The sequence below is a fragment of the Pleurodeles waltl genome, chromosome 3_1 (assembly GCF_031143425.1).
Source record: "Pleurodeles waltl isolate 20211129_DDA chromosome 3_1, aPleWal1.hap1.20221129, whole genome shotgun sequence".
Classification (NCBI taxonomy): domain Eukaryota; kingdom Metazoa; phylum Chordata; class Amphibia; order Caudata; family Salamandridae; genus Pleurodeles; species Pleurodeles waltl.
The window spans coordinates 123,665,370-123,692,107 of record NC_090440.1 but is presented as its reverse complement, the minus strand read 5'-3'; positions in this window follow the sequence as shown (position 1 = coordinate 123,692,107).

Genomic DNA, 26,738 nt, shown 5'->3' with positions numbered 1-26,738 from the left:
TAGTCTCACAGCACTAGAGTGTATGTCTGGGACTCTAAATTTATCTCAGAAATGGGAGCCTGGACTACCAATCAAAGATAATAAAATAGGAGAATGAAATCGAGATCAAACGGGAGATCCATGGCAAGTGGTTCAAAAGGTTGTTCCTAAGAACTGGATAAATAAGGAAGGGAAGAACAAGGTGAGACAATTCCTAAAATCAGACACGATAGGTCCACCAAGACTATTGGAAGGTATTGCATACCTGGGGATTTGTCTCTGCACACGAGAGAAACAGAAGAGGCACTGTCAAGTGGTTAAACAAGCAACACCCATCCACTGTGGCAAACTCTTCTGGTGCAATGGTCCGCTCTTCATGCTTGTGAAGGGTGAGCAGGAGCCAGGCAATTGCCTGCTTTGTCCATGTCTATAAATGGTTTTGTAATTGAGCAAAAGTCAACTTAGTGATCTGGGTTATTCTTAAGTGTCACATACACATAGAATCTTCAAAATAAGTGGGATGTAAATTGCACAAACAAAATGTAAAAAAATTAAAATGTAATTAGTGTTTCTTTAACATATGGCACTGTTTTCCCCTACATATACAATTAGATCTCAGATTGAACAGGGTACCTGTTACCTTTTCGATACCTAGTGATTAATATTTAAACCATTCTCTCACTAATTTGCAGTATGGAAATCACAGCAGAGCTTTATTGGTCCACCAAGCCAAGTTTGCTTTTTGGTATTTTCTTCTGCTTTCTGTAGTGGGCCACGTGGCACTAGTGAAGATGGTGTGGTACCCCAGTGATAGTATTATTTTGCAAACCTTCCCCTGCTTGTCCTAAATTCCTTCTTCAGACATACCATACATCTGATTTGGTTGTTGCAGCACCATTGGGTAGCTCTTTCCACTCTAAAGCTACCTGTGAATGCGGGTGGCTTAGGTCTTCTGGACTTAGAATGCTATTATTCAGCTGAACAGGTCCAATGGGTGGCTAGTTGGCTTTCTGCCTACTTCCCTGAATAAGATGGGGTTTATCAGTAAAGACTTTTAAGGAAAGCTTAATGCACTGCTCATTGTTTCCTACTGACCATTCTATGGATCACCATCCGGGGTTATAATGCACAGCTTTCTCTTGCCTTACTAGAACACGTGAACTCACTGACACAAAGAAACCCTGTGCTCATGCACTACCTTTGCTAAGCCTTCCCACTCGCACAGGATGGCTGTGCTCAGAGTAGCTCCATTCAGTGGCATGCTGCAAGTGTCTTAAAATTAGAGGATTTGTTTCTGGACAGCGAGCTATTAAATTTCTAAACCCTTGTGGCAGACTACCATCTTCATCCCGGTCAACTCCTTACTTACAACCACATTAAATAATCCTTAAATGCCCTATTTCATGTCTGCCATCTAGCACAAACCCTACAAGAGGTGTGCCAGAAGCTCTACACCATGAGAACTGGTGGCAAACTGATAGAATGGGTGTACAGACCTTTCCTGCAACATGGAAACCAGTCCAGGTCTTCTTGTCATACTACCTGGGTGATTTATGTGGCCAAATCTCTGCAAGATACGGACTGGACTAAAATACTGGACTTTCCCCACAAAGTATCCCACGGCTGTCACTTTAAGGGCATTCATAGTGCTTCCTTGGCAATGCATTCCACCCATTCATTGCCATTGGCCTTGTGGTTTGTACTCACATTTTGTTGCTTTCAATTTGCTGGTTTTATTTGTTTTAAGCTATGCAGCTTGAGATTGTCCTTTCCTTGCCCAAACCTTATTTACAGTATCCTTTCTAGTGCTCCCTTTCTGTAAAGAGGCCTGTAAATCTTGTTCTTATCTCATCACATTTCCTGTGCATTGAAAGAACAAAGTCAAATGTCAGGCTCTGTCTTCAGTGGAAATGTAGTGTTTACTTTTCTTTCTCTGACTTCAAAGTGAGAGAATTTAGAGACAATCTTGCTGGATACTGGGGTTAGGATAGAGTTTTTTCTATCACATGACAACATTTAAGTAAACTTCAGAATATATCAAAATTAGGGGTACAAATGAAGCACAGTTTGTTAATTCGGAACTGTTCTGGAAACAAATACCTTTATATGATTAAAACAAATCATTGCATTAGGTGATGCAATTTCCGCACATCATTGTCTTTGCACAGTATAGTTTGATTTGAAAAAACGGTATGTCTGTGCAAATGTAATGGTCATTTCAATCAAAAATGTTTTGTCTGTAATGGCGGTGTGTTACCACACCATGCATACTCCACTCCACTCTGCTCTGCACCACACCACACCACTGCACCCTACTCTGTATCACTCCACTTTACACCACTCCATGCCACTGGACTGCACTGTTCTCCATTCTGAACCACTCCACAATATGCCACTGCACTCTATGCTACTTCACACTATGCCTCTCATTCTATTTTGTACCACTCTGTAGACTATGCCATTGCACTTTACGCCTCTCTACACCACTGCACTATGCACCTCTGCACGCTACACCACTCCAGTCTAGGCAACACCAATCTAGTCTGCACAACTCCACTCTATGCCACTCTGCAACACTGCATTGTATGCCACTGCACTCTAAGCTAATACACTCTATGCTAGTGAACTTTACTCTGTGACATTCAACTCTATGCCCCTGCACTCTACATCAATACACTGTACATCACTCTAATCTACTCTGCACCTCTGGACTCTATGCCACAGCACTCTACACCACTTTACATCCCCTTGCTAACGCAGGCACCAAACTTCTGCATCACTGGTCCTCTGGGTCCCCTCTCATCCTGACGAGCGTGGTCCCTGGAACACAGGAGCTTGGTCCAAGTGTCCCCGACAGTCCAGTGGCCCTTCTGTCCAAATTTGGTGGAGGTAAGTCTTTGCCTCTCCACACCAGACAGTAATCCTGTGTACTGCGTGAACTGCAGGTGCTAGGGCTTCTGTGCACTTTTGCAAGACTTCCTTTGGGCATAGCCTAGCCCAGGTCCCCAGCACTCTGTCCTGCATTGCCCAACTTGCTGACTTGGACTCCGATTTCATGGGACCCCCTTTTGTTGTGCTGAGTCGACCATCATGCTCAGATCTTCTGAATGCCTGTCCAGGCACTTCTGCAGGTGCTGCCTGCTTCTGCGTAGGCTCTCCGTGTTGCTGAGTGCCCCCCTCTGTCTCCTCCTCCAAAGAGCGATCTCCTGGTCCTCCCTGGGCCCTGGCAGCACCCAAAACCTTCAACCGTGACTCTTGCAGCTAGCAAGGCTTGTTTGCAGTCTTTCTGCGTGAAAACAAATCTGCATCCTCCAGCACTCCATGGAACATCTTCTGACCAAAGGAAAAGGTCCTGGAACCTTCCGTTGTTGCAGAATCTTTGGATTCTTCCACCCAGAGGCAGCCCTTTTGCACCTTCATCCGGGGTTTAGTGGGCTCCTGCCCCCCTGGACACTTGCGTGACTCTTGGACTTGGTCCCCTCCCTTTACAAGTCCTCAGGTCCAGGAATCCGTCTTCAGTGTTTTGCAGTCAGTTGTTGTCTTTGTAGAATCCCCTATCTCAACTTTACTGTCTTTCTGGGGTAGTAGGGTAACTCCTACTTTTCAAGGTCTTAGGGTGGGGTATCTTGGACACCCTTAGGTGGTCATTCTGACCCCGGCGGTAAAATGCACTTACCGCCGGTCAGAAGACCGCCATAACACCGCCACGGCCGCGGAAACCCGCCACGGTCATTCTGACCCGCAGAAGGCAAACCTCCGAAAATCCGACAGCCACAACCGACCGCCAGACCAGCGGTCGGCGGAAAGGTGGAGGTGACCAAACCTCCACCGCCACGCCAACAGAAATACGCCCATGCCATTACGACCCACGAATCCACGCGGCGGTCATTCAAACGCGGTATTCCATTGGCGGGACACACCGCCGCGGTCAGAACACACACAAACGAACAAAACTCAGCCACATTGGACGATTTGAATCCCACACACCTGATACACATACACACACCACTCCCACACACACAATACAATATAAAACACCCACCCACATCACCCACAAACCCCTACGCAAAAAAAATCTGAAAGAAGGCCAGAGCGAGACACCAGCATCCACAAACTAACAGCCACAGCCACTCAACACCATCACCCACACACTATCCACACACAAAACAACACACACCACCACACTCAACACACTTAACTCCACATACTCCACCCCACACATCATACACACCACCCCATGGCACCCCAAAGACAACCCCGCTTCACAGACGAAGAACTCAGGGTCATGGTGGAGGAAATCGTTCGGGTAGAGCCCCAGCTGTTCGGCACACAGATACAATACACCAGCATTGCCCGGAGGACGGAGCTATGGCAGAGGATTGTCGACAGAGTCAACGCAGTGGGACAGCACCCCAGAAATCGGGAAGACATCAGGAAGCGATGGAACGACCTACGGGGGAAGGTGCGTTCCATGGTATCCAGGCACAACATCGCCGTGCAGAAGACTGGCGGAGGACCCCCACCTCAACCCCCACAATTCACATCATGGGAGGAGGAAGTCTTGAACATCCTGCATCCTGACGGCCTCGCAGGAGTCGGCGGAGGAATGGATACTGGTAAGTTGAAGCTTCAATACTTCTTCCCCCCCACCTGCATGCCAAATCATACCCCAACCCTCACCCCCATCCTCGAACCCCACCCTCACCCCCACCCCCATCCTCACCCCCACCCTCACCCCCACCACCATCCTCACCCCCACCACCATCCTCACCCCCACCCCCAGCACACCTATTCCCCGCCAATGTCTCACCATCACAACCCACACATCCCAAAACCTAGGCCTGCATGCGTCCACTAAGCATGGACACCCATCACCAAAGCATGCCCAATGCATATACACATCCCCCCCACAAGCCACCCTCACCAAAGCCCCCACACACGAATGCCAGCACTTGGGGACACGAGAACCCATAGATACACCCATATGCCACACATTGAAACTATAACCATACCTCTATACCCCTGCAGGACCCGACCGTCAACACACCGCGGCGGAGGGGCCAGAATTCTCCACACCCCCCACCCAAGAGGCCGTCAGCGATGACAGCAGCTCTGTCGACCTGGACACCGATGACCAGCCCGGACCATCGGGGACCTCTGGACAGTCGGTTCCCCTCACACAGGCCCAGGCCACTACAGACCCAAACCCCTCTGGGAACACCAGCACAGCTCCCACCCAGCGGGCCCATGCCTCTGTCTCCAGGGCGCGTCAATCTGCGGTGTGTCTACCACTACAGGGCACCCAGGATAACCCACCACCCCAACAACAACAGGGACCTGGGGGCAGTGGTAGTGGGCACACCGGCCAGGGGGCAGAGGCCCAGGGAAACAGGGCAACTCGGAGGGCAGCTGTGCGACAGGGGGGGGACGGGCCCAGGGAACCCACTCTCCACGAGGTCCTCACCACCATCATGGGAGCATACAACCGCTCCCAGGAGACGATGGCGACGGTACTGGCCCGGTTCCAGGAGATCCAGGTACTGCAGGAGGAACACTATCGGGGGTACAGGGAGGACATCAGAGCCATCAACACCACCCTGGTTACCATGGTAGGGCTGCTGCAGGACCTCGTCAACACCAGGGCGGACACTCAACAACACCCAAGGGCCCCTGCCACTAGCCTGGACCAAGAACAGCCAACCACCTCCGCCGGCGCTAGTGGACAGGAGGCCCCCGCACAGCAGCAGCCCACCAGACCCCCACCTCCTGCAGGAGAAGAACCACCCCGCAAGAGGGCCCTGAGATCTCGCAAGAAGACAGAGTAGGATGTCAAGACCCCCGCCAGCAATGGATACCACCTGATGTCATCCCACTGTCCCACATTGTCACCCTGTCCATCCTTGAACTGCCCATGCTCCATCTCTCCACAGGCCTCTGGACAATGCACCTGTGTGACTGTTACTCTGGACTCTGCCATGGACATTCCTTCACCATAGCCCCCACCCACTTGAAACCACCCATCCCATTTTGAGCACTTAAATAAACACCTATTTTGCACAAAACTATCTGGAGTCTGGCTGTGATTTCAATATATTGTAATTGACATGACAGTGCAAATATGTCCTTGTACATGGTGAAGTCAACAAACAGCTGCCACAAAGCTGTAGTCCATGGGGAAACGAAGCACAGGACTCGTAGTGGGGACCCCAGATCTGAAATAGGGAGGGAAAAGCCAAAACTCAGTCATCATACACTGGGGCAAATAGACAGGCAGCAGAGATGCAGGAGAGTAGTTAACATTTACTAAATTATCTTTGAAATGTTACCTGTGTCCTATTGGAAGTACTGTTCAATGATTCTGTCCCTGTTGTCTGTTTCAGCCCCGTCGTCTTCCTCCTCGTCACTCTCCTCAGGTTCCACCGCTGCCACAACACCACCGTCTCGACCATCCTCCTGCAGGAAAGGCACCTGGCGGCGCAAAGCCAGGTTGTGAAGCATGCAGCAGGCCACGATGATGTGACACACCTTCTTAGGTGAGTACATTAGGGATCCACCTGTCATATGCAGGCACCTAAACCTGGCCTTTAGGAGGCCAAAGGTGCGTTCGATCACCCTCCTAGTACGCCCCTGGGCCTCATTGTACCGTTCCTCTGCCCTGGTCCGGGGATTCCTTACTGGGGTCAGTAGCCACGACAGGTTGGGGTACCCAGAGTCCCCCACTAGCCATACACGGTGTCTCTGTAGCTGTTCCATCACGTAAGGGATGCTGCTATTCCTGAGGATGTAGGCGTCATGCACTGACCCTGGGAATTTGGCATTTACATGCGAGATGTACTGGTCAGCCAAACACACCACCTGGATGTTCATTGAATGGTAATTTTTTCTGTTCCTGTACACCTGCTCCCTGTTCCGGATGGGGGACATCAGGTCGGGCTCCAGCTGGGCACACAGTTCATGGATAGTGGCACGGTTAAGACGGTAGGTCAGGATAATGTGGCGTTCTTCCATTGTCGACAGGTCCACCAGCGGTCGGTACACGGGAGGATTCATCCGTCTCCTCGCCCAACCCAGAGGACGGTGCCTAGGAAGGACAACATGGAGCACACAGTCAAGCAACCCACAGGTACGTACTCACAGCTAGCACAGTAAACGATTCTCTATGCAGTGAATGGCGTGTCTGAGTGGCTATGCAAGGCCTAGGCCTGTGTGACGCAGTTGAAATTGAGCCATGTGGGCCCTGGAAATGGCGGCTGCCTGACCTGTGAAGTGTGACAATGGGATGTGAGGTCAATGCGCTGGCGTGGCACACCGCGGCGGGCGGCGGGCGAAGACCGCGGCGCGAAGCCGCATTGGTTAACATTGAAGCCTATGGGTTTCAGGAGCCAATGGCGAAGGGCGCCGGCGGTGGCGGGACGCACCGCCGCGGTACGCACCGCCGCGGACGTGACCGCCATTTTCTATCTACTTATCCACTTGCGACTTTAACTTTCACAGGAGAGGACCTATACTGCAAGTGTTGCTGTGACCTCGGTCTGGAAGGGACAATGGCTGCTGCGCCTGGGGAAAGGGCCCCTGCCTTCACTGGAGAGGAGTTGGAGAAACTTGTGGATGGGGTCCTCCCCCAGTATGCGCTACTCTACGGTCCTCCAGACCAACAAGTGAGTTTAATTCAATCTGGATTTGGGGCCACTGGCTGGCTTGGGGGCCTGGCGGGGGGCCTGGCGGGGATGGGGGGCATGTTGGGCCTGGCGGGGGGCATGGCGGGGGGCCTGGCGGGGATGGGGGGCATGTTGGGCCTGGCGGGGGCATGGCGGGGGGCATGGCGGGGATGGGGGGCATGTTGGGCCTGGCGGGGGCATGGTGGGGGGCCTGGCGGGGATGGGGGGCATGTTGGGCCTGGCGGGGGGCCTGGCGGGGATGGGGGCATGTTGGGCCTGGCGGGGGGCATGGCGGGGGGCCTGGCGGGGATGGGGGGCATGTTGGGCCTGGCGGGGGGCATGGCGGGGGGCATGGCTGGGATGGGGGGCATGTTGGGCCTGGCGGGGGGCCTGGCGGGGATGGGGGGCATGTTGGGCCTGGCGGGGGGCATGGCGGGGGGCCTGGCGGGGATGGGGGGCATGTTGGGCCTGGCGGGGGGCCTGGTGGGGATGGGGGGCATGTTGGGCCTGGCGGGGGGCATGGCGGGGGGCCTGGCGGGGATGGGGGGCATGTTGGGCCTGGCGGGGGGCATGGCGGGGGGCATGGCGGGGATGGGGGGCATGTTGGGCCTGGCGGGGGGCATGGCGGGGGGCCTGGCGGGGATGGGGGGCATGTTGGGCCTGGCGGGGGGCCTGGCGGGGATGGGGGGCATGTTGGGCCTGGCGGGGGGCCTGGCGGGATGGGGGGCATGTTGGGCCTGGCGGGGGGCATGGCGGGGGGCATGGCGGGGATGGGGGGCATGTTGGGCCTGGCGGGGGCATGGCGGGGGCCTGGCGGGGATGGGGGGCATGTTGGGCCTGGCGGGGGGCCTGGCGGGGATGGGGGCATGTTGGGCCTGGCGGGGGGCCTGGCGGGGATGGGAGGCATGTTGGGCCTGGCGGGGGCATGGCGGGGGGCATGGCGGGGATGGGGGGCATGTTGGGCCTGGCGGGGGGCCTGGCGGGGGGCCTGGCGGGGATGGGGGGCATGTTGGGCCTGGCGGGGGCATGGCGGGGGGCCTGGCGGGGATGGGGGGCATGTTGGGCCTGGCGGGGGGCCTGGCGGGGATGGGGGGCATGTTGGGCCTGGCGGGGGGCCTGGCGGGGATGGGGGGCATGTTGGGCCTGGCGGGGGGCATGGCGGGGGGCATGGCGGGGATGGGGGGCATGTTGGGCCTGGCGGGGGGCATGGCGGGGGGCCTGGCGGGGATGGGGGGCATGTTGGGCCTGGCGGGGGGCCTGGCGGGGATGGGGGGCATGTTGGGCCTGGCGGGGGGCATGGCGGGGGGCCTGGCGGGGATGGGGGGCATGTTGGGCCTGGCGGGGGGCATGGCGGGGGGCCTGGCGGGGATGGGGGGCATGTTGGGCCTGGCGGGGGCCTGGCGGGGATGGGGGGCATGTTGGGCCTGGCGGGGGGCATGGCGGGGGGCCTGGCGGGGATGGGGGGCATGTTGGGCCTGGCGGGGGGCATGGCGGCGGGCATGGCGGGGATGGGGGGCATGTTGGGCCTGGCGGGGGCATGGCAGGGGGCCTGGCGGGGATGGGGGGCATGTTGGGCCTGGCGGGGGGCCTGGCGGGGATGGGGGGCATGTTGGGCCTGGCGGGGGGCATGGCGGGGGGCCTGGCGGGGATGGGGGGCATGTTGGGCCTGGCGGGGGCCTGGCGGGGATGGGGGGCATGTTGGGCCTGGCGGGGGGCATGGCGGGGGGCCTGGCGGGGATGGGGGGCATGTTGGGCCTGGCGGGGGGCATGGCGGGGGGCATGGCGGGGATGGGGGGCATGTTGGGCCTGGCGGGGGGCATGGCGGGGGGCCTGGCGGGGATGGGGGGCATGTTGGGCCTGGCGGGGGGCCTGGCGGGGATGGGGGGCATGTTGGGCCTGGGGGGGGGCCTGGCGGGGATGGGGGGCATGTTGGGCCTGGCGGGGGGCATGGCGGGGGGCATGGCGGGGATGGGGGGCATGTTGGGCCTGGCGGGGGCATGGCGGGGGGCCTGGCGGGGATGGGGGGCATGTTGGGCCTGGCGGGGATGGGGGGCATGTTGGGTCTGGCGGGGGGCATGGCGGAGGGCATGGCGGGGATGGGGGGCATGTTGGGCCTGGCGGGGGGCCTGGCGGGGATGGGGGGCATGTTGGGCATGGCGGGGGGCCTGGCGGGGATGGGGGGCGTTGGGCCACTGGCAAGGAAAATGCTGACAAACTTGAACGTGGTTTTTCTCCCTCCCTGTACGTGTCACATAGGTCCGCGCCCATGAGAAGATCGGGATTTGGCGTGCCATCGCCAAGGAAGTCCGGACCCTGGGGGTCCACCATCGACGGGGCACCCACTGCCGCAAGAGGTGGGAGGACATCCGCCGCGGGACCAAGAAGACCGCTGAGTCTCTGCTGGGGATGGCCTCCCAACGTAGGCGGGGTGCCTGCCGTCAACTGAGCCCCCTGATGTTCCGGATCCTGGCGGTGGCCTACCCTGATTTGGATGGGCGCGTGAGGGCAGCACAGCAGACATAAGGGGGTGAGTACAAGCATTATCTACTCTGTTGTCGCGCAGTGGAGGTGTCTGGGTGGAGGAGGAGGGCTGGGGGTCCCCCTAGGCCAGGGCGATATCTGTAGGCTGGGCACCCCCGTAAGCCCCTGTGTGCCCAGCCACCACCCTCAGTAGTTTGTCAGTACAGCCATCCCTGGGCCGTGTCATCCATGGGTGCAGTTGTCAACTCTAGGCGTGTAGGGCATGTTCCACGGAATGCGTAGCGGACCCCAAGTGCGCAACTTAGTGCAGGGGGCATCTGTGTCTGTCATGTCCGCTAACTGTACCGGAGATCCATGTACTCAATATCCCTTTATTTCTCTCTCCCCCCCCCTTTTTGTTTGTCTTTCTGTGCTTGTGTGCATCAGCATCATCAGGCGGAGGAGAAGTGGCATCGGGGCAGGAGGGAGCTGCATCTCACATGGCCCAGGAGGGCCATGCCACAGAGTCAGACTGGACCAGTGAGACGGAGGGCGAGGGGAGCTCCACGACGGGGACGACTGGACCCTGCAGCGACACGGACACGTCCTCGGAAGGGGGCTCCCTTGCGGGTGTGGCACCATCCGTGCCCCCCGCCATTACAGGTACAGCCGCCACCCAGCGCACCATCTCCGCCCTCCCAGCAGCCCCTCAGCGTTCGCCCCGTGCCCGCTCTGCCAGGAAGCCGGGCATCTCCTTCGCCCCAGGCACCTCAGGCCCTGCCCCTGTTACCCCCGTTGCCCTCAGTGAGGAGGTCATTGACCTCCTCCGAACGCTCATTGTTGGGCAGACTACCCTTTTGAATGCCATCCAGGGGGTGGAGAGGGAGGTTCATCGCAGCAATGCGTACCTGGAGGGCATTCATTCGGGTCAGGCTGCCCATCAGCGATCGTTCCAGGCTCTGGCCTCAGCACTGACGGCAGCCATTGTCCCTGTCTCCTGCCTCCCTCTACTAACTCCCTCCTCCCAGTCTCCTGTTCCTCTGCCTGTCCCACCCACACCATCAGACCAGCCTGCACACACCTCAACACCCAAGAGAAGCTCATCCAAACATAAGCACCACAGATCACGCAGACATTCACACACGCAACATTCCGATGCAGACATGCCAACAGTCACTACCACCTCTGTGACCCCCACCTCCTCGTCTCCCTCCTCCCTCCCTGTGACGTCTACACTCACACCTCCATTCACCTCACCATCAGCCAGTGTTTCCATCACCAGCACACCCTCCACTCCAGTTCGCACACGTGCAGTCACCACCCCCACTGCCATTTACACGTCCCCTGTGTCCTCTCCCACTGTGTCTGTCACCCCCTCTTCCACACCACACAAACGCAGCCACCCACCCACCCAACAGCCATCCACCTCACGACAGCCTATCCCTCCTGCACCTGCACCCAAAGACAGCAAACGTGACTCACCTACAACCACATCCTCTCCCTCCACTCCCATTCCCACTGTACCTACCACTCTCCATTGTCCCAAGAAACTCTTCCTCACCACTACTAACTTCTTTCCTGACCCTGAGCCCCCCCCCTCCTTCTCGTCGGGGTAAGAAGAGCACCTCAGCCACCACCAGCCCTGCAGCCCCCTTGACAAGGGTGCAGGGGTATTGGAGCCCGCCAGCCCGCATGTCTGGATCTTCGCCCAGCAGCAAGGGGACAGCCAGCCCACCCCCTGGGAAGAGGAGCAGAAGGCGGAAGGGGCGCCGCAGGAGCCCGCCTTCTACATCCCCCCCGGACACCACCCAGAGACAGTCACCAGCCACAGCTCCAAAGGGAGGAAAGGGCCACAGGCCCACGACTAAGGAGGGCAAGGGCAGCAAGTCGGAGAGGTCAGGCAGCAGGCCTGCTGCCCAGGAGGAGCCCACAACCCCCATAGCCGCTGCCCCGGGAGGAACCGGCACAGCTGCCCCGGGAGAGCCCGCCACCCCCATAGCCGCTGCCCAGGGAGGACCCAGCCCAACTGGCCAGGAGAGCCCCACCACCCACAGCCCAGGTGGGCATTGAAGGAGCACCATCCCCGCTGCCCAGGAGGGCACCACCAGGCAATGAGCAGTTGGCCATAGACCGGCCGCCGTCTCCAGAACCGCTGAACTGGGCCCCGCCGTCTCCAGAACCGCTGAACTGGGCCCGCCGTCTCAAGCACCGCTCCGCTGGGCCCCGCCGTCTCAAGAACCGCTGAACTGGGCCGTTCAAGGCAAGGAGCGCTGAACTGGGCCCCGCCGTCTCAAGAACCGCTGAACTGGGCCCCGCCGTCTCATGAACCGCTCCGCTGGGCCCCGCCGTCTCAAGAACCGCTGAACTGGGCCCTTCAAGGCAAGGAGCGCTGAACTGGGCCCCGCCGTCTCAAGAACCGCTGAACTGGGCCCTTCAAGGCAAGGAGCGCTGAACTGGGCCCCGCCGTCTCAAGAACCGCTGAACTGGGCCCCGCCGTCTCAAGAACCGCTCCGCTGGGCCCCGCCGTCTCAAGAACCGCTGAACTGGGCCCTTCAAGGCAAGGAGCGCTGAACTGGGCCCCGCCGTCTCAAGAACCGCTGAACTGGGCCCTTCAAGGCAAGAACCGCTGGCCCTTTGGCAGACGTGGCAGGGCAGGATCTATCTCGGGCAGGGCTGCAGGATGTCCTCTGGCCAACTTGCCTCCTCCAGTGGCAGTGGGGTCTGTTATGGACTGTATGGACCGTGGCTTTGCACTCCCCAGGATGGCCCAGTGGGCAGGCCACCCACTGTATGGACTGTTTGGACCGTGGCTTTGCTCTCCCCAGGATGGCCCAGTGGGCAGGCCACCCACTGTATGGACTGTTTGGACCGTGGCTTTGCTCTCCCCAGGATGGCCCAGTGGGCAGGCCACCCACTGTATGGACTGTTTGGACCGTGGCTTTGCTCTCCCCAGGATGGCCCAGTGGGCAGGCCACCCACTGTATGGACTGTTTGGACCGTGGCTTTGCACTCCCCAGGATGGCCCAGTGGGCAGGCCACCCACTGTATGGACTGTTTGGACTGTGGCTTTGCTCTCCCCAGGATGGCCCAGTGGGCAGGCCACCCACTGTATGGACTGTTTGGACTGTGGCTTTGCTCTCCCCAGGATGGCCCAGTGGGCAGGCCACCCACTGTATGGACTGTTTGGACTGTGGCTTTGCTCTCCCCAGGATGGCCCAGTGGGCAGGCCACCCACTGTATGGACTGTTTGGACTGTGGCTTTGCACTCCCCAGGATGGCCCAGTGGGCAGGCCACCCACTGTATGGACTGTTTGGACTGTGGCTTTGCTCTCTCCAGGATGGCCCAGTGGGCAGGCCACCCACTGTATGGACTGTTTGGACACTGGCTTTGCTCTCCCCAGGATGGCCCAGTGGGCAGGCCACCCACTGTATGGACTGTATGGACAGTGGCTTTGCACTCCCCAGGATGGCCCAGTGGGCAGGCCACCCACTGTATGGACTGTATGGACTGTGGCTTTGCACTCCCCAGAATGGCCCAGTGGGCAGGCCACCCACTGTATGGACTGTTTGGACTGTGGCTTTGCTCTCCCCAGGATGGCCCAGTGGGCAGGCCACCCACTGTATGGACTGTTTGGACTGTGGCTTAGCACTCCCCAGGATGGCCCAGTGGTCATGGAGTCCCCTCGTGGATCTGGCGTCGTGTACTCAAGTGGCTGAGGTGCCCCCCCTTCCCTTCCCCCTGAGGTGCCTGTCCTATTTTCTTTCTGATGCCCCTGCAGTGTTCTCTCCGTGGAGTTCTTGTCGTGGGACTGGGCCTTGCCTCTTTGCACAGGACCCCTGTGATCCACGGACAGTGGTTGGACTACATTTAGTAGCTGTGTATATTTTGTACATAGTTTATTTATTTATTGGGATTACTGGTGTACATATTTCAATATATCTGCCCGTTTATGATCTCTTATTTTGGTCTTTGCATTATTTCGGAGGGGGGTGGTTTGTGGGTTGTGACAGTGATCTGTGGGAATGCATTGATGTGTGTGTTGTAGTGGGTGTGGGTGGGTGGGTGTGTGCCGGTAATCTTTTCCCTCCCCTGTGTCGTAGGTGCAGTACTCACCGATGTCTTCCGCGCCGCCAGGCGTGCTCCTGGTATATGAGCAGGTATAGGAGTGCGGGGATGACCTGCAACTCTGGTTCCATACTGCCGGAATCTCGCGTGGAGTGCGTAGAGGTGAGCGTTTTCCCGTTCGTAGTCTGTTTCCGCCGTGTTCTTATCGGCGGTGCTCCCGCCCCGGAAAAGGTGGCGGATTGGTGGGTCGTGATAGGGTGGGCGGTACATTGTCTGCCGCCTGGATGTTGGCGGGGACCACCGCGCTGTTTGTTTGTACCGCCGTGGCGGGCGGAGTGTTAATACGGCGGGCTGTGTTGGCGGTTCCCGCCAGGGTCAGAATTGCATATTTTAGACCGCCGGCCTGTTGGCGGCTTGGCCGCCGCTTTATCACCGACCGCCAGGGTCAGAATGAGGGCCTTAGTGTTTTCTTACACTCCCAGCAACCGTCTATACACTACACTAGGCCTGTGGTCCATTCGTGGTTCACATTCCACTTTTGGAGTATATGGTTTGTGTTGCTCCTAGGCCTATTGTCTCCTATTGCATTCTATTGTGTCCTACAGTTTTTGCACTACTTTTCTAACTGTTTACTTACCTGATTTGGTCTGTGTGTATATTTTGTGAATTTTACTTACCTCCTAAGGGAGTATATCCTCTGAGATACTTTTGGCATATTGTCACTAAAATAAAGTACCTTTATTTTTAGTAACAACGAGTATTGTGTTTCTTATGATATAGTGCTAAGTGATATAAGTGGTATAGTAGGAGCTTTGCATGTCTCCTAGTTCAGCATAAGCTGCTCTGCTATAGCTACCTCTATCAGCTAAGCTGCTATAAAACTTCTAATCTACTAATTAGGGATAACTGGACCTGGCACAAGGTGTAACTACCACAAGGTACCCACTATAAGCCAGGCCAGCCTCCTACACAGAGGCAGTTTTATATCCATTAAATCAGCATGTTGTCATGTCTGAGGCAATTTTGTACACATTATGGTGGTCATTACAACCCTGGCGATCGGTGTTAAAGCGGCGGTAATACCGCCAACAGGCCAGCGGTACAAAATTTGCAATTACAACCGTGGCATAAACCGCCAGCAAAGACAGCCACTTTAACACTCCGACCGCCACGGCGGTACAAACAAACAACGCAGCGGTCACCGCCAACAGACAGGCAGGGGACAAAGTACCACCCACAGTATCACAACAGGCCAATCCGCCACCTTTTCCGGGGCGGATTCACCGCGGATAAAAACACGGCAGAAACAGGATTCTGAAGGGAAAACACTCACCTCTACACACCCCACGAAGAACTAGGACACTATGGAGCCGGAACTACAAATTATCCCTGCGATAGTCTTCCTGCTCCTCTACCAGGAGCACGAATGCCGGCGGTGAGTACTACACCTACGACACAGGGGAGGGGGGAGGGAAAAAAACAGGGACACACACACGCAACCCCCCCCATACCCACCCTCACCCACTACAACACACACACACACTAATACATATTAATACATGATAGTTACACCCCCAACCCCCTGGAAGAATGCAAAGACAAAAGGAAATGAGTGTAACTATTGCAATATATTAAAATCAAGTTGGCAAAAATATATATATACACCATAAACAAAATATACACCAAGCATAGTAGTCCAGGCAGTGCTCCAATTAAGTCAGTGGAACACTGGGCCCACACGGTATGGACGAGACCCACACAAGATCCCCAACCATGATGGAGAGAACACTGCAGGAGCATCAGAGAGCAAGAAAACAGGCACCTCAGGGGGAGGGAAATGGGGGGCACCTCAGCCGGTTGAGTGCACAACGCCAAATCCACGAGAGGACCACATGCCCACTCTTCAATCCTGGGGAGTGCAAAGCCACAGTCTCTCAAGTCTCTACAGTGGTTGTGTTGCCCACTGTTCCTTCCTGGGGAGTGCAAAGCCACAGTCTCTCAAGTCTCTACAGTGGGTGGTTTGCCCACTGTTCCATCCTGGGGAGTGCAAAGCCACAGTCTCTCAAGTCTCTACAGTGGGTGGGTTGCCCACTGTTCAATCCTGGGGAGTACAAAGCCACAGTCTCTCAAGTCTCTACAGTGGGTGGGTTGCCCACTGTTCAATCCTGGGGAGTGCAAAGCCACAGTCTCTCAAGTCTCTGCAGTGGGTGGTTTGCCCACTGTTCCATCCTGGGGAGTGCAAAGCCACAGTCTCTCAAGTGGATAAAAGTCTCCACTGGTTCTGGAGGAGGCATTGTGCCCAGAGTGCTTCATCCTGCTAAGGACAGAGGTAGTGGATGTATCTCTCCACTGGTTCTGGAGGGGGCTTTGTGCCCAGAGTGCTTCATCCCGCTAAGGACAGAGGTAGTGGATGTATCTCTCCACTGGTTCTGGAGGGGGCTCTGTGCCCAGAGTGCTTCATCCTGCCCGTGACGGACTCAGTAGCGTCAGTGTCCTTGGCGCTCATGGGCCAGCGGTGCTTGAGGCGGCGGTGCCCTGTTCAGTGGTCCTTGTGGCGGCGGTGCCCTGTTCAGTGGTGCTTGGAGCAGCGGTGCTCTGTTCAGCAGTGCTTGAGGTGGCGGTGCCCTGTTCAGCGGTGCTTGTGGCGGCGGTGCCCTGTTCAGCGGTGCTTGGAGTGGCAGTGCCCTGTTCAGCGGTGCTTGAGGTGGTGGTGCCCTGTTCAGCGGTGCTTGGAGTGGCGGGCTCCTTTGCAGTGAGTCAGCTGCTGGCGGTCCTCTCTGTCCCAGCGGGGCTTGTGCTGGCAGTCCTCTCTAGCCCAGCGGCACTTGTGTGGGTGGTCCTCTCTAGTCCAGCAGGGCTTGTGCTGGCAGTTCTCTCCGGCCCAGCGGGGCTTGTGCTGGCGGTCCTCTCTAGCCCAGCGGGGCTTGTGCTGGCGGTCCTCTCTAGCCCAGCGATGCTTGTGCTGGCGGTCCTCTCTAGCTCAGCGGGGATGATGGCGGTGTCCTCCTGGGCAGCGGGATGATGGCTGTGGCCTCCTGGGCAGCTGGGGATGACGGCTGTGGCCTCCTGGGCAGCGGGTATGATGGCGGTCTCCTCCGCCTTGCTGCTCTTCCCAGACTTTCCTGGTTTCTTGTGGCCCTTCTCCACCTTGGAAGGTGTCGCAGCTGACTCCACACTCCCACCGGGACCCCTGGGAGCGGCTTTGGTGGCTGGAGTCTTCCCCCTCTACCGCCGGGCACTGGCCAACTTTTGATGCTTCACAGGTGGGGGACTGTCTGTGCTGTGGCTCCGTGCCACACTGGCTGCCCTGGTGGCCGGTGCACTCCAGATTCCGGTATCTACAGGCACCACTGGTCCCAGAGATGTTGTGGATGAGGTGCTAGTTCGGGACCTAGGAGACAGACGAGGTAGGGGAGGTGTGGGAAAGAGGTCAAGGTTGGACAGGAAAAGTTTTTGGGAGACACTGGGACGGGTAGCTGGAGGGGGTTTGGGAGTGGAGGAAGAGGTTGTGGTTGTAGGAGGTGCTCGTTTGCTGACTTTGGGTGAAGGTGCATGCACTAGAGGCTGTCGTGAGGTGGATGGCTGTTGGGTGGGTGTGTGCCTGCGTTTGTGTATCTTGGAAGGTGGCGTCACAGACACACTGGGAGAGGGGAGAGGACACAGGGGTCGTGTGAATGGTAGTGAGGGTGGTGACTGCACGTGAGCGGGGTGTATTGGTGGGTGTGCTGGTGATGGCAGTAGTGGCTTTAGATGTAGTGCATGCAGGTGTGAGTGTAGACGAGACTGGGAGGGAGGATGGAGACGAGGAGGAGGGGGACAGTGGAGGCAGTGGATGTTGGTGTGTCTGCATGTGTATGATGCTTGCGTGAGTGCTTGTGGGATGTGTGGTGCTTATGTCTGCCTGAGCTTCCCTTGTGTGTTGAGGTGTGTGCATGCTGCTCTGAAGGTGTGCTTGGGATAGGCTGGGGTACAGGGGATTGGGTCTGGGTGGAGGAAGTTGGAGAGTGGAGGCTAGAGACAGGGACAATGGCTGCCATCAGTGCTGAGGCCACAGTCTGAAAAGCTCGCCGAAGTGCCGCCTGACCAGAATTAATGCCCTCCAGGAATGCATTTGTTTGTTGCAACTGCCTTTCTACACCCTGGATGGCATTCAAAATGGTAGACTGCCCAACAGTGAGGGACCTGAGGAGGTCAATGGCCTCCTCACTGAGGGCAGCAGGGGTGACAGGGGCAGGGCCTGAGGTGCCTGGGGCAAAGGTGATGCCCACCCTCCTGGGTGAGCGGGCACGGGGCAAATGCTGAGGGGCTGCTGGGAAGGTAGTGCTGGTAGGGGGGGTGGCGGCTGTACCTGTAGATGCGTGGGGCACTGATGTTGCCGCCACCACAAGGGAGTTCCCATCAGAAGACAAGTCTGTGTCGCTGGTGTCAGCTCCTGTCCCTGCCGTGGAGCTCCCCACGCCCTCCGTCCCACTGGTGAACTCCGAGTCCATAGTTTTGCCCTTCAGGGCCATGTGGGATGCAGCTCCCTCCTGCTCCGGTGCCACTGCTCCTCCGCCTGATGATGCTAATGCACACAAGAACAGGGAGACCACAAAAAGGGGGGGATGACAGAAGAAAGACATGTTGAGTGCGTGCATTGCCGCTACCGTTGGCGGACACCACAGACACAGAAGCCCCCTGCACTACGCTGCGCTCTTAGGCTCCACTGTTCAATTCCTGGGAAATGGTCTACTAGGCTACGGACTACATCTGCACACATGGATGACACAGGGGCATGACTAGGTGTACTTGGCACTCTACAGAGGTGGGGTGGGGTGTCACATGGCCTGCCTTATGGAGGGACCTTGCCTACTAAACTCGCCCTGGCCTAGGGAAACCCACAACCCACCTCCCCCACCCAGACCCTTCCACTGCGCGCAAAATCAGCAGGATGAGAGTGTACTCACCCCATTGTGGCTGCTGTGATGCCCTCAAGTGCCCATCCAACTCCGGGTATGCCACTGCCAGGATCCTGAACATCAGGGGGGTCATGGTGCGATGGGCACCCCTCCCACGTTGGGAGGCCATCCCCAGCTGAGCCTCCACCGTCTTCTTGCTCCAGCGGCGAATGTCCTCCCATCTTTTCCCGGCAGTGGGTGCTTTGTCTGTGGTAGACCCCCAGGGTCCGGACGTCCTTGGCGATGGCACGCCAAATATATTTTTTCTGGTGGGCGCTGACCTACATGATTTGTACAGTGGGAAGAGAAACTTATTACCAACTGCACCGTCACAGTCATTGGCCTCCATTCCTACCCTTGGCATGTGGCACATGCACTCACCGTTGTTTCATGCACGCCGCACTCTCCCCCCTTCATTCTTACATCCACCCTTCTCCACACAGGCATAGCCCATACAGCATGCTCCCAGTGTACTTACCTGTTTGTCTGGAGGACCGTAGAGTAGCATGTACTGGGGGAGGACCCCGTCCACGAGTTTCTCCAACTCCTCCGACGTGAAGGCAGGGGCCCTTTCCCCAGACACTCAAGCCATTTTCTCTTCCAGGCCGACGTCATAGCAGCACTTGCAGTGTAGGTCCTCTCCTGTCGAAGATCAGGTATCGAGTGATTGAGCAGATAGAAAATGGCGGTCACGCCCACGGCGGTGTGTACCGTCACCGCCGGCGCACATCGTCATTGGAACTGCGTCACACTTACCTAGGCCTAGCATCAACACACATACAGGCCGAATTTTGGGATTATGATTGGTGTTCTGTGTAAGCTGTGGGTACTTACCTCTGAGTTGTTTCACTCTGTGCTCGCTGTTTTCCTTCATAGGCACCATCCGCTGGGACATGTGAGGAGATGGCGGCATCCTCCGGTGTACTGACCGTTGGTGGACCTGTCGACAATGGAGGAAAGACGTGTGATCATCACCTACAGGCTTGACCATGCCACAATCCAGGAACTGTGTACCCAGCTGGAGCCAGACCTGATGTCAGCTGTTGGACTTTTTGCCTTACGCAGGGTCATCCCCAGTCTTTTTGCCTCCTTCCTCCTGGTTTTTCTGACCTCTTGCTGTTGGCTCTAGGACTCTGAGCACTTTATCACTGCTGACCAGTGCTAAAGTGCAGGTGCTCTCCCATCTAAAGTTGCTATGATTGGCTTATACCTAATTGGCATATTTAATTTACCTATAAGTCCCTTGTACAGTGGTATCTCTATACCCAGGGCCTGTAAATTAAATACTACTAGTGGGCCTGCAGCGCTGCTTGCGCCACCCACTGAAGTAGACTTTCAAACCTGTCTCAGGCCTGCTAGCGCAGGGCCTGTGTGCGCAGTTTTCTGCCACAGGGACCTGGCATCTAAACTTACTTGCCAGGCCCAGGACACCTCTTTTACTACATGTAAGTCACCCCTAAGGTCCGCCCTAGCTAGCCCTATGGGCAGGGTGCCATGTATGTAGAAGGAAGGAAAAGTGCCATATTGCATGGCCTGTCCTGGTAGTGACAAACAGCCTAACTTGGTGTCTCACTGCTATGAGTGCTGCCTTCTCATAGGATTGCATTAGAAATGCCCTGCCTTACGTGTAAGGGGTATTGTCTGATTTATGAGGGGTAGCGTAGGCGTGCTTGGTATGGTTGTGATGGTGATAATAAATACTGCTTACTGGTGTGGGTGTATTTTTTATTACTGTCACAGAAATGCCACTTCTAGAAAGTGCGCATTTATCTGTACTTATGACTCTAGTGTTTTGCAGCTTGACTCCAATCCACGTCTGGGCAGAGTGACAGTTGGGGCTTTGTGCATACTTTTCAGACAGCCTGTACACAGGGAGGGTGGAGGTGTCTCAGAGATGCATCTACATACTGAATAGTCTTCCTGGGCTGAGAGAAGGGAGAGGCGGGGCCCACCTACATTTGTAAAGGCTGGGCCCTGGCCTCACACAATAGGGTCATTAACCCCCCACTGATGTTTGGAGCCTGTGCTGAAAGGAGAGAGGGGGCACTCCCAGAACCAGTTGTAACTGGGTGGAACCTCCTCTCCCTACCATTGTAAAGCGCTGTAAGAACTGACTATAAGTACAGGGGAATTTTCCCCGCAATTTGGAGACTCTTGAAACATCTTGAAACTGGACACAGAAATGCTGGAAGAACTCACCAGGAACCACCATGGACTAATGCTGCTGGGCTGACCTGTGACCTGCTTGGTCACTGCAGAGGACTTTCCACTTGCTGCAAATTCCTTGAGCTGACCTGTTGTTGGGCCCTCCGCCTGTGGGCCTTTTCTAGTAAACTTGGCTCCCCAGGGGCAGGGTGCTGTGGCCCCTGACCCCTGCATTTTTCACCCTGAAGCACGAGGGGTGCTTCGCCTAGTTAGAAAACTAAGCGCTTTGGAAAGCGCTCCTCAGGGGATTCCCTTAGCGCTGGAACGTGCTTTCCCCTTGCTGGGGCTTCGTGCTGCTGATCGGGTATTTAATTTTGTCGCAAAAGGAAATCACTGCCGCAGCCGGGCCCCGTGAATCCCTGGAGCGTGTTGGAGCGCGCTGCCCTTTCACCCTCAGGGCTTGCCAATAGATAGAAGAGCTGGCGCGCTCCTCCTCGTGCCCCCGGGGCACCCGAAGTATCTTTGTTTTCTTCAACTCGGAGCACAAGTGCTCCTGTCGTGCCCCCGGGAGAAGCGCGCTCCGTGGAGTGCCCCCGGGCACTGGCTGGCACCGACTTTGGTGCCTGCCCCTTCTCCGACGGCTGGATGGGTCGCACCTGCAACTGGACGCCGGGCAGGGGGAAGGAAACCTCATTGGAGGTTCCCTCGAGCCCCAACGAGGCCGTCCTGCTTTTTCTTGGGCCGCTAGTGAGGTGGGAGCCTTACCAGAGGACCCCTGTACTGCCGGTCCTTAGCGTGGCCCTTCTGTGGGCCAGCTTGAATCTTTTTGGTTCCCCCCTTCGTGGAGGGCCAGTCAAGGCCCAGGGGGGGCCCTACAAGGTTTGTGGGTCCCAGGAGGGGCCCGCACTCGAATCGGAGGGGGTGCCTGGCACCCCCCCTCCTCCCTAAAAGTATTGGGTGACCTTGGCCCCCCTCGTGAAGGCCGGTGGAGGCCCAGGGGGGCCCCCAGTGATTGCCGACCCCAGGAGGGGCCTGCCGCCCCCCTCTTACCCAGGATTGTAAGGAGGCCCTCCCGTTTCGCGGAGGAGCACCGGGGGCCCCTTTCTTCTTTATCTTCTAGGCACTGAAGGTGCCTTTATCATCAACCAGGTACGCCTAAGTGACAATATATAGAACCTAAGTTCTTACTATAGACTTTGCACATTTATATATTGCCTACCTGTCTTTTGATGGTGTTTTTTTATACATATGTATGCAAATGTTCCTTTTATGGGCATGACTTGCAAATATGTTTCCCTAACTTGCCATATGTTTTCTAATGTTCCTACTATGGGCGTTTTATGATATTCTTATGACAAGTGTTCTAATGTGATAGCGTGTTTCCTGACTACTGCTTATGTTGCAGAATACTGAGTAAACTATGGCCCTCATTCCGACCCTGGCGGTTTCAAACCGCCAGGGTGGAGGACCGCGGGAGCACCGCCGACAGGCCGGCGGTGCTCCAATGGGCATTCCGACCGCGGCGGTAAAGCCGCGGTCGGACCGGCAACACTGGCGGTCTCCCGCCAGTGTACCGCCGCCCATAGGAATCCTCCAAGGCGGCGCAGCTAGCTGCGCCGCCGAGGGGATTCCGACCCCCCCTACCGCCATCCAGTTCCCGGCGGTTCTCCCGCTGGGAACCGGATGGCGGTAGGGGGGGTCGCGGGGCCCCTGGGGGCCCCTGCAGTGCCCATGCCACTGGCATGGGCACTGCAGGGGCCCCCGTAAGAGGGCCCCTAAATGTATTTCACTGTCTGCTTCGCAGACAGTGAAATACGCGACTGGTGCAACTGCACCCGTCGCACAGCTTCCACTCCGCCGGCTCGATTCCGAGCCGGCTTCATCGTGGAAGCCTCTTTCCCGCTGGGCTGGCGGGCGGCCTGAAGGCGGCCGCCCGCCAGCCCAGCGGGAAAGTCAGAATCACCGCCGCGGTCTTTCGACCGCGGAACGGTATTCTGGCGGCCCCCGACAGGCCGGCGGCGACCGCCGCCGGCCAATGTCGGAATGAGGGCCTATGTGTTATGTGTGACTACTGCTAATTTGCAGAGTAACTAATGTGTAACATTCTGACAACTGCTAAGGTAGCAGGATAGTACTGATATGTGATGTTTGGTCTGATAATTGTGTTGTGTACAATACAGTATATTTTCATATAACCTGGTGTTGTGTTTCCTTTGTGGTGGGGATATTGCGTCACATGTATTGTGTGTGTTGTGCAAATGCTTTACACATTGCCTCCGGGTTAAGCCTGACTGCTCGTGCCAAGCTACCAAGGGGGTGAGCAGGGGTTATCTTTGACATCTAACTCCCTTGCCCTGACTGGAGTGGGTAAGTTCTGCCTGGCTGAGGAGCATACCCTAGCTAACCAGAAACCCCATTTCTAACATCAGCTATCCCACAGGAATCCCCCCCCAAGTGCAGGTGCTGTCAGTGCTCCATTTCCTTGCAAGTGGGTAATTTCAAACAACAGTGGCCATAGCATCAGAGATGTCCCAGCCTATGTTTTCCAACGTGTTGTCCAGAGTGTTGTCTGCCCTGCTGAAACACATGCGGAGCTACATCGTTTTCCCTCAGGTGGAGGATTTGCCTACAGTGAAAGGTGATTTCTATGCCCTGGGACATATCCCCAACATCATAGGTGCCATTGATGGGACCCATGTGGCTTTGGTCCCCCCCCCACAGGAGTGAACAGGTGTACAGAAACCGGAAGAGTTACCATTCCATGAATGTACAGATGGTATGTTTGGCAGACCAGTACATCTTCCATGTTAATGCCAAGTTCCCTGGCTCAGTGCATGAGGCCCACATCCTGCGGAATAGCAGCATCCCTTATGTCATGGGTCAACTCCAGAGGCACCGTGTGTGACTATTAGGTGAGCACCTGGAAGCAAGACAGTGGGAATGGTTGTCTGGGTCTGGGGATATCCCTACAGGTTAGTGCGTGTCTAACAGTTGTCCCTCACCATTTGCAGGTGACTCTGGTTACCCCAACCTGTCATGGCTACTGACCCCAGTGAGGAATCCCAGGACAAGGGCAGAGGAACGATACAATGAGGCCCATGGGCGAACTAGGAGGGTGATTGAATGGACCTTCGGCCTCCTAAAGGCCAGGTTCAGGTGCCTCCATATGACAGGTGGATCCCTATTCTACTCACCAAAGAAGGTGTGTCAGATCATCGTGGCCTGCTGTATGCTTCACAACTTGGCTTTGCGACGACAGGTGCCTTTTCTGCAGGAGGATGGTCCAGATGGCGGTGTTGTTGCAGCTGTGGAGCCCGTGGACAGTGAAGACGAGGAAGCAGAAGAAGAAGACATGGACAACAGGGACTCAGTGATCCAGCAATATTTACAGTGAAACACAGGTAAGAATACAAACCTGCCTACTACATGTACTTAAACACTACTACCTCTCTACTGTCTGTCGTTTTCACCCACTGTATGGTCACTGAGTTGTCACTTTCCCTTACGATTTCACAGATGTGGGTCCCAATGTGTGACTTCTGCTTTGATTCCTCATGAACTACAGCTGGTATGTTGACATTACAAATGAAAGAGCTTTTTGCCACAGTAATTGCTAATACACTATTCCAAAATCACAGACTGACTCCAGAGTGTTTTATGCTTTAAGGGTGTTTATTTTAGTGCTCAATATTGCAGGGGGTAGCAAAATGGTGAGGGGTGATGGCGGAGGAATGTCCATGGCAGAGTCCAGTTTATTAATCTCACAGGTGCATTGCCAAAATGGGGATAGGAATATGAGCTGGGACAGTTTAAGGATGGAGAGGGTGACAAAGTGGGACAGAAGGATGACATTCAGGGTGGTCTCATTTCTTTGTGGGGGTCTTGGCATCGTTTTCTGTCTTTGTCCTGGATCTCAGGGACCGTTTGCGAGGTGGTTCTCCCTCTGCAGGGAGGGAGGGCTGGTGTGGTGGTCCTGTGGCGGTGCCTCCAGTCTACTAGCGCCGGCGGAGGTGGTGGGCAGTTCATCTTCCAGGCTAGTGTCAGGGGCCCCTTGTAGTGCCACAGTGTCCCTCCTGGTGTTGAGTACTTCCTTCAGCACCCCTACGATGGGGCCAGGGTGGAATTGATGGCTCTGAGTTCCTCACTGAAGCCCAAACACTGCTCCTCCTGCAGGCGCTGGGTCTCCTGAAACTTGGCCAGTACAGTTGCCATCGTCTCCTGGGAGTGGTGGTAGGCTCCCATGATGTTGGAGAGGACCTCGAGGAGAGTGGGTTCCCTTGGCCTGTCCTCCCCCTGTTTCACAGGAGCCCTCCCAGTTCCCCTGTGTTCCTGGGCCTCCGTCCCCTGGACCGTGTGCCCACTACCACTGCCCCCAGGTCCCTGTTGTTGTTGGGGTGGTGGGTTAGCTTGGGTTCCCTGTAGTGGTGGACACACTGCTGACTGACGTGTCCTGGGGACGGAGGTATGGGCCTGCTGGGTGGGTGCTGTGCTGGTGTTTCCAGAGTGGGGATGATCTAGGATGGCCTGTGCCAGTGTGAGGGGGACCGACTGTCCTGAGGTCCCCGATGGGCTGGGCTGGTCATCTAGATACATTTGGACAGAGGTGCGGGCCTCTCCTGTTGGTGGTGTGGACATGTGTGGACCCTCCTGTCCGGTGACGTTGGGTAGGGGTCCTGCAGGGGTATAAAAGGATGTTTATTACATCTGTGTGTGCCATTGTGTGCAATGGGTGGGTGACTGTGTACCCCAGTGCTTGCATTCCTGTGTGGGTCCTTGTGTGATGATGGTTTAGGGGGGTGTATGGGTATGTGCAGTGGCCATGCTTTAGTGATGGGTGTCCATGCTTTGTTGTTGCATGCAGGGCTTGGTGTTAGGATGTGTGGTTTGTGATGTTGGGACATTTGTGAGGAGTTAGAGTGATGGGGGTGAGGGTGAGGGTGGGGGTATGTGCTGGCATGCAGGTAGGGTGGGGGATGTAATAGTTAAGATTTAACTTACCCGAGTCCATTCCTCCACCTACTCCTGCAAAGCCCTCAGGTGGTGTCTTGAGACAACGGAACGCACCTTCCCGCATAGGTCGTTCCACATCTTCCTGATGTCCTCCCGATTTCTTGGGTGCTGTCCCACTGCGTTGACCCTGTCTACTATTCTTCGCCATAGCTCAATCTTCCTTGCAGTGGAGGTGTGCTGCACCTGTGATCCGAATAGCTGTGGCTCTACCTGGATGATTTCCTCCACCATGACCCTGAGCTCCTCCTCCGAGAACCTGGGGTGTCTTTGCCACGCCATGGGGTGGTGTAGGTGATGTGTGAGGTGGTGTGTGGGGAGATAAGTGTGCTGATATGTAGTGGCGTGTAGTGTGAGGTGAGTAGAAGTTATGTGGGTGATGGTGTTTTGTGCCTGTGGATGCTTGTATTGTTGATGGTGGTGTCTCTCTCTGGCCTTCTCTCAGTAATTGTGGTCGTAGGGGTTTGTGGGTGATTTGGGTGTGTG